Source organism: Charadrius vociferus, unplaced genomic scaffold (assembly GCF_000708025.1).
Source record: "Charadrius vociferus isolate BGI_N301 unplaced genomic scaffold, ASM70802v2 scaffold3262, whole genome shotgun sequence".
Taxonomy (NCBI): domain Eukaryota; kingdom Metazoa; phylum Chordata; class Aves; order Charadriiformes; family Charadriidae; genus Charadrius; species Charadrius vociferus.
In genome coordinates this window covers 2,977-11,326 of record NW_009647361.1, presented here as the reverse complement: position 1 = coordinate 11,326, position 8,350 = coordinate 2,977, and the positions used below count along the sequence as shown (strand labels likewise).

The 8,350-nt window shown below is 38.6% G+C and overlaps 1 long non-coding RNA gene across 1 annotated transcript; it reads left to right on the top strand.

Moving 5' to 3' along the window:
* Positions 1 to 414: 414 nt before the first annotated feature.
* Positions 415 to 3,758, top strand: LOC104282049. Its single transcript, XR_717888.1, has 3 exons — positions 415 to 480; positions 2,420 to 2,622; positions 3,667 to 3,758. It is a non-coding gene; the product is annotated as an uncharacterized LOC104282049 (long non-coding RNA).
* The last annotated feature ends 4,592 nt before the right edge of the window (positions 3,759 to 8,350 follow it).

The following is an 8,350-nucleotide window of genomic DNA, read 5'->3' as shown; positions in this document are numbered from 1 at the left end:
AGTTTTATAACTTATAGGTTTTTTTTCTTAATGAAAGTAGTCAATCCAGTCCAGCTAGCTGAACAAATATGTAAAGGCAGAGCACAGCTAGCAATTTCACCTGCTAAAACTTTATCATTTCATTTATGCTACTGTGGTAGCTATTTCTTGCATACATGCTGATTGCTGTGAGAAAAAGAAGAGAATGCTTATTCCTGTTCTGAACACTAGGGTGGAGTAATGCCTTTAAAGGTGAAATTTCTTCTTGGGTAAAAGTAGAACTTAAGTAGTAAGTTTATTAGAGTGGTGGTGCACAAAGCAGCAGTATAGAAGTGGTTGTTTAACATGTTGTATGTTCCATTTTATTATGGTAAAGTTAATGTTTGTCTAGAAATATATTTTATTTTCCCTGTTTCTCCTACCTTGTCTTGTTCTAGGTAGTCAAGCCACATATTCCATTAATTAAGTTCCCAGACAGAAAAAGTAGTCCCAGACCTAAAAGTAAGTATTTCATCTATAGATGCAACTTGTGCCGCGTTTCTTTGCATTAACTGTTTTATATAAGAACCAGCACACAATTTTTCTGCTTTGACTGTGCAACTCAACTGATTTTGAGCGGGGTTTCTGAACCATGGTTGTTTTAGTTTGAGGACAGCTCTTTGACTCTTCCTTTTCAGACTCTATACAACTATGGGAATATACATAATACGTGTATGTCTATTTCTTGGTCAAGGCAGATTCACAAGTTGTTTTCAAACAACAGTGTTGTTTTCCTACTTATATACAAGGTCCCATTTTTGCAAATACTAATTTTGAAGTGGGCCTGAAGTGATAGTGCCCAAGTCAGTTTATAGTAGCTGTAGGTATTCGGTGATATTTGCAGAAATTATGTTGCATTTTCCTCATCCTTTCTTTTCTTATTGGAGTGTGTGGTGTCTGTGGTATTTAAAACCCTAATTATAGCTGAGAGCCATCCTACTGTACATTTTAAGAAGTGTTTCCTTGTGCTATTAATTAATGCTGAGAAAAAAATAACTTCATTGCAATCTTTGACATTAATTTTTATACCTATAGCTATGTTTATATTTATAGGAACCCTAATACTGTTACATTTAGGCATCAAAGTTAATGAGCTGTATGTTGTTTTAATATTCTTTTTGAGTTGATAAAGCATTTGAAACTAAAGTAGGTAGATGTTTCAAGAAGCTCTGTTGTTATTCTCATTTGTTTAGAAATTATAATGTACCACACATTTGCCACAGCATTATCACATTTGGGATTTAGCTTTAAGTTTAGTTTATCCATTAACATTGCAAAGTATCTACAGTGCACATCAGTGTCACTTCTGACTTACTTGTGAATTCTTCAGGAACTATTTTCTGTGATAACTTTCAGTCAGAGTTTTGTATCCTGTGCCCAGCTCAGCCAATTGCACCACCTCTCATATGCCAGTGAATTGCTTTCTTAAAGGCTTAAAAACATGTTACTTGGCTCATGTTTGTCTTTGCATCAAAAGATTTTTCTGACTATATATTTTAAGTATGTTAGACTTTTCTACCTTAATTGATTTCTGTTGCCTCACTAGTAAATTGCAATCTACCTCACTTTGCTTGAATGCTGTAGCAATAACTGTGTTTCACCATACCAGACTGTTGCTTCTACATAGCTAAACAGACCTCTGCAGATCAAGACTATACTTTTAGGGATGTGAGTGCTTGAAAGGCCAGCCAAATCCTATTATTATATTACTACTGCAACATGATGGTCTCAAACAGGGAAGGGAAAAACTGTAGTAGGGACTGTATCTGAGCTTAAGCAACAGAAGTATTAGGTTGGGTATTTTTGAGTCTTGACTTCAGGTTTTTAATTGGCTAATGCTTCTATTCCAATTACACTTCAGACTTTAAAACATACAATAGAGGAAAATCTTAGGCAAATCTCTTAACATTTATGTGGTATATAAAACAAATTTGGAGAAAATGTTTCTTTTTTTGTCATATATAAGGTGTGTTACTTTTTGAAACAAAAATACTTTGTAGTCAACTATTATCATCTGTGTGTTGTTTTCTTTTGTTTTCATCTTTTGTTCCCTTTGCCTCCTGCTCTTAAATTTTAAAATTTCAGCTTAATGGCATGCCCCCTGTTCAGATTGTACTCCTGATGGGTTCTCTTCCTCCTCACTCTGTTTGGGACCTTCCTTTGTTGATGCCATTTTGTAATGTTAAAAAGTACAGCTTCCCAGTAAAAAAGCCTTTGTTAGGATATATGCTGATTTATCTTCTTTTTCCACATCAGTATTTCTGCCACTCAAATATGCTTTCTTTTAAGTATTTGTATAATGAAGAAAATTGTCAATAACTGGTAACTTTTATTGGCTGCTCACTAATTAATTTTACAGCCTTGTTATATTTCTGTAATGGTTTTGCAATCTGGGTTCCAGTACAGGAATCTCTACAAGCAAGTATGCCGTCTCTTAATGCTTCAAAAGCACAGGAGTATGTAGGAGGCAGACCACCAGCATTTCAAAATATTTCACCTGTTAGTAGAGTACAAGGTATACCAGACACTTCTGAATTAGCAAGAACCTTACCTCAGAAATACAGAAGGAAACTTATGTCAGATGAAGAGATTGAATATATTCAAGTGAGTTTCATTTATTGGTGTGTTTTGTCTGTATTTACCTAGCATTTATCTTCTTCAAAGTGTTTTAACCTTCTTAAAAGTTTAAAATATGGTATTACATTGTAATTCTTGGTAAGTCCATACTTGGAGTTTTCACAGCTTTGATGCACAGTACCCAAACTACACAATCTTGAATATATGAGGTATCCAACTCTCACTAATTAGTAGCTTGTGGTATCACTGATTAGAGAGATACAGACTTAAAACAGACATGCAGATAGCTAGCGATAGTCATAGCCTACATTAATCATGTATGGCATTGTGCATGAAAGGCAAGAAAAACCTGCTTTTGTTCTGTAACAATTTTCAGTTGTAAACACTGATGCTTAAAAAGGGAGAATGCATAAAATTTGAAGAACTGGAGAGATGGATGAGTTTAAAATGAAAAGACACTCATGTAGCTTTGTTAAATAATAAGGACACCTACAGTGTGATCATGTTAATAGAGGAAATTAGTTTTCTTGTATGTATATCAGTAGGGTATTATAATTAGAAATAAAATTATTTATTCTTGACCTCTAGCATAAATTTTCTAATGGTGGGGTAAGTTGTAAAATAATTTTGTTGGCAAAATAATGAATTGAGTACCTTTCTGATTTCTCATAAAGATTGTAATGGCTGACCTTGGCTTTGTTTTTACTTTGCACTTTGGAATTTGGGCAGTGAAAATAATTCTAAAGCTTCTGTTTGCTACTACTGTGTTTATCAGATCTTTCTAAAGTGAGTAAGAGTCAGGTTTCTTCAGAGTGGGAGAATTGGAAGCAGCTATAATTATAGGTTGCAGGTGTTGATCTTTTTGTGTTCTCCCCTGAAAAAAATGGAGCTGTTATGGGTAGATGCTGATACTTTGACACTCCCATGCATGTTCTTAGACATTGATTTTTAATCTATATAAATCAGAAATTAAAACTAGAACTCTGTTAATCTGGCATTGTGAAAAAGATTTGATCTCCATTTCCGGTTCTTTTAATGGAATATATTTAACTGTCTGCTTTTATTTTACAGCGTGGAGGTCCAGAATAAGTATGGAAGATTTTGTTTGCCACTGTTGAAGAATGAAGTATTGTATTCACAATAAAGGCATTTCCTTAATATTATGATTGTATACTAATAGCTTTAATAAAGACCCATATGAAGGGTGAGAAGGTTGACACACTATATATTAATTTGTGATTGAGAAAGCCATGAACAGAAAATCTAACTAGCATTTGAGGTGCACTTCATTAAAATATTTTTCTAATTAGCCATTTTAAACTTGCCAATAAAATGGAGTTGTCTTCTTTGTCTATTTAAAAAGATTCAGATGTCTCATCAGGAATGACTTTTATGGGCAGGAAAGGGACACTGAAGTATTCTCAAAGACTATTAAGTGGTTGTTCTTAGTAGTTATACTATCAGATCTGAGGTTGGGGGAAAAAAATAAAAATAGGTTGTTCTGGCATTTAAATTAACTGTTTCAGAAGAGAGCCCTTTGGGTCCAATTATGGTTAGAAGTCCACAATATCCCTGATCTCTAGGCTTAATTTGCATAGTCCTTAATATGCGTAGTCCATAACTACAGCCTTTCATGTGGCAGACGGAAGTGAACCAGGCTGTGCCTGTGCATCTCAGGCTGATCCAGCCAACGGCCTTGGCGTCAGTCATGCTGCTTTCAGCTGTAACCTGTGGTATTGAAGAGTAGCTGAGCGTTCCCCTGCCGGACCGTGCCCCAGCCTCCTCTCCTCCGGCACTGGAGATAACTGCGCCGATTGCTTCATCAGCCCTCTTCCCCTTCGTGCCTCCTACGAGTTAACGGAAGCTGGAAACGGTGCCAGGCGGCTCTCGGGAAGCTGCGTGCGGGGCGGCGAGGCGTGTGGTGCCGCCGGCGGTTGCCAGGGGCGGGGCCTGGGGGTGGGTCTGTGCGTGCGCGCGCGTGCTTCCCCCTTCCCCTTCTCTCTCCACCCCACCCCCCCGATAAAAACACGAACCAAATTGATTGTTGCTATTAAAAAGGTGAGTGTCAGAATATTTTCCCATTGTGTGAACAAGTGTCTGTTTGCTCTTGACCTGCCTAATGTTTTTTTGGACTGACTTAATGGGTAATGGGGGAAGATCTCGTTTCTAGAGGGTTTTGTTTAAATGATCCAGTTAAGTTGTCTTTAATGTTTTTTTTTTTTAATTTCCCTCCAAGAAGACAAACTAGCTCCGGTCTTACTACATTTCAGAGTTTCTGAAGGGTTACCTGGTCTGTAACTTGAAATTTTGGTTATTTGATAAATAGGTGTATACTTAAAACAAAACACTCATTTCCAAAATTCAGGCTTTATTAGTCCTTGCCAGTGGCTTGCTTTTTGAATCTTTCTTCCTGCCATACCTTATTTCCTTCAGTCTGGGAATGTTACTCCTGATGAAGTTTTTCTGAATTGAGGGTAATTTTTTGACAGCAATTGACAAAAGTGGTCTTAGATCTGCAACTTAACTGTTTGAATATAAATGTTAAAAATGTCTGTTTTCATAAAGTGTTTTGATTCATATTATCTGAAGAGATTACAGAAAGTTTTTGTATTAAAAATAGGTGGATTAGTTGTACTTTGTGAGAGATGAAAAATGTATGTTACAGTACTTTGGTTAGTTAAAGGGCCTACTTTGCTAGGTGAATTAATCCATCTAAATAATAAGTAATTTTGTTTGATACAGTAATCCATTTTAGCATTATAATACTGTTCCTGTATGGTTGCTACTAGTAGCAGCTGTTGCGAAAAACATTCTTGTTTGAATTGGAATATTTTCTTAACTTTTATCATCTGGAAATATCAGTGATGAGATTCTAGACTTGAAAATTTCAGGGCAGGAGATGATTGAGATAGAAGGACTTTAAGTCAGCCCAAGTTTACAGAGTATACTAATTTTACTGGAATAATTCTAAGACAACTGTAAATTACTTTGGCCTCATTTCTCCCTGGGGAGAAACTCATTAGTGGTATAATAAAGCTTTGTGGCTACAAGCATTTTATGTTGCCACTTTGCATGATGTCTGTTTTCAGCCATCGTGACTATTTTTTACGCTTTCATAAAAGCTAATGCTGTGGAGACAATTCTCTCTTTTAAAAACAAACAAACAAACAAACAAAACACAAACAAAAAAACCCTCAAAAAAACCCCACCACCTAGCTGGTAAAACACTTCATGGTACTAAAACTCATCCTGTCTTAGAAGAATAACACTAAAGAATTTATCCCCTATTGTTGGGGCAGATGGCTTAACCTTATGTAATATGAAACATTTCTCTTCAGATTAAACTGGGACATAGATCATATGCTAAAGATGGTGAGTTTTAAAACAAATTCATGCTGCAGAAGCTGTGCTTTGTTAGCTTTGCTTTTGTAAATTTGTGCATTAATTTCTCACACCATAACTTGTCTGAGAAAAATTAGCTTAACTCTTAGTGTAAGGCTTAGTAGAGGATTGCTTCCCAAACTGCAGGGACAGAAAAAAGTAGCAGAAATATCTGCATGTGTAGTATATGTCTAAATAACTGGCTAGCTTCTCAATTTAAGTGGAATACAAACACAAATGTAGCATGGATTAATAATCTTCACAGCACTGAGTTTAGAATACCTTTTTGTATTCATGCATCTATGTGCCTTAAATATGTACGGCAGGTGAGAGGGTTTCAGATGTTTCCATTGTTCTATTTTTGTGACTTATGCTGAGACAAAAGTTAATAAAAACAAAATCTTAAAAACTGTCTTTGTGTAGGTTTGTTTTATGTTGAGAAATCACGTCCATAAAGCAGTGTCTTTTTATCATGTGCTCTGACTAGCCATGTGCCTTTAGGCCCACCCAACAGTCATGGTCTTCTCTTACAGCTTGCGTGGTGTAGTAGAATTTTGTATGTGTGTAGGCTGCCATCCTTAAGGCATCCTGCATCAAGTTAGCAACTTTCTGGTGGAGAATCTTTGCGCTCAACTTTCCAATTCAATTCGAAGGGAAGAATTTTTAAAGAGAAACTGAGCACTCATCCTGGAGTCTCCCAGTTTGGGCTGACACAGTTGTGATCCACCTGGCCTTTAGTGGACTAATGTCCTTCAAGGAAAGTCATTCGGTCATTACAGCCTATACAATGTCTAGCTATAGTTCAAAGAAGTTATTAAAAATAGTGATCACATCTGGTTTCACTGTGTTATCAGATAACTGTGTTGTCTGGTAACCTAGCATACTTTTTTCTGAATCTAAGGCTTTGCCCACCCAAAAGCAGACATTGTCAACTTGATTCTAAAATAAGTAATTAAAAGTGGCAAAGCACGAGTATAAAGTAATCTGTGTAGCTTTACCCAAAACTTTGCCAGAACCTTACATGTTGAATCGGAGACCAAGTTTTGGGAGAACACTGTTTATCAGCTGATGTGCAGCTGGAACTCTTGCTGCTCAACATTCCACAGGAGTGTTTGCTTGCTGGTCAGTTTTCATACAAGCCATACATACCAGCATTTTTGAAGGAGGAATTGTTACCTTGCAGGAATTGTGGTTTGATACAGTGTTTATTGTGACTGCCAAAGCGCACCTCCACACACACGCCCCCTGTGGGAGGGTACTTAAGAGACAATGGACATATATTGAACCAGCCATGCGAGGAAACAGACTGGCTGTAGGCCCTCGCCCTTGAAGTCACCTCGAGGAGAGGAAAAACAGGAGCGACAGTGATTGTTTCACACGAGTCGAGAAAACAGGCCTTACCTTGAGAAAAGAAAAACAAAAATCGAGAAAAACAAGTTTGGAGGAGTTGGACGAGCAGGTAGGAAAAACAGATTAGAAGGAACCAATCCGAGTCGCATGCTCGCCTTGTGCACAGGACTATTAACCAATCGACTAATGCATGAACGTGTGTAGGGATAGATAAATTGTATATAAGGGTCAGTAGAATATCAATAAAATGGCTTCTATATGATTCACATTGGATCGTGTGAAGTCCAGTTTCTCTCCTCAGATGGTGACCCCGATGTGATTCGGACCTGCGCACCAAAAAGAAGAAAGAAGAACGGGGAAGAGCCCAGAAGGAGAGGCTGGCTGGAATACGGCCCAGCAGGACTGGAGACCGGGGCGGTCGGAGCACAATCCGCAGAAGAAAAGTACGTCGTGACGGACACCCAGTGAGGTGAGCAGCCGGGGAAGGAGATGGGTCAGAGTGTAACAGCAGAAGAAGATGCGATAGTCAAACTTCTCCTTCATATACTCTCTAAGAGAGGAATTAAACACGATGAGCTTCTGCTCCGGAGACTGTTAATTTGGTGTCGGGAACATGGGTTCTCACCCCAGCCCGAGATTGTTTTTGACCCTGAAACATGGGAGGAGATCGGGAAGTGTTTGTGGGAGGCAGTGAGTAAAGGAGAAAAGGACACTAAAGGGTTAGCTACTCCCTGGAGGTTGATCTTAACGACCCTGCAAGCCATGAAAGCCGAGCGATCAGCAGCGGCAGGGGCGTTTGCGGCTTTAAGACCGCCGCAGGAATTTCCGGCAAGTTTCGGGGCCGGCGTTTCGCCTTTCGATCATCGGTTACCCGTGCCCCTTCCTGTTCTGCCCCCGGAGAAGCAAGAGGTACCTGGGACGGAAGAACCGTAGGCAATGGACACAAGTGAACCCCCACCCAATCTGCCACCACCCCTCATCCCACGGCCCGTGGAGCCTCCTGCCGCCGCCGCCGCCCCTCACG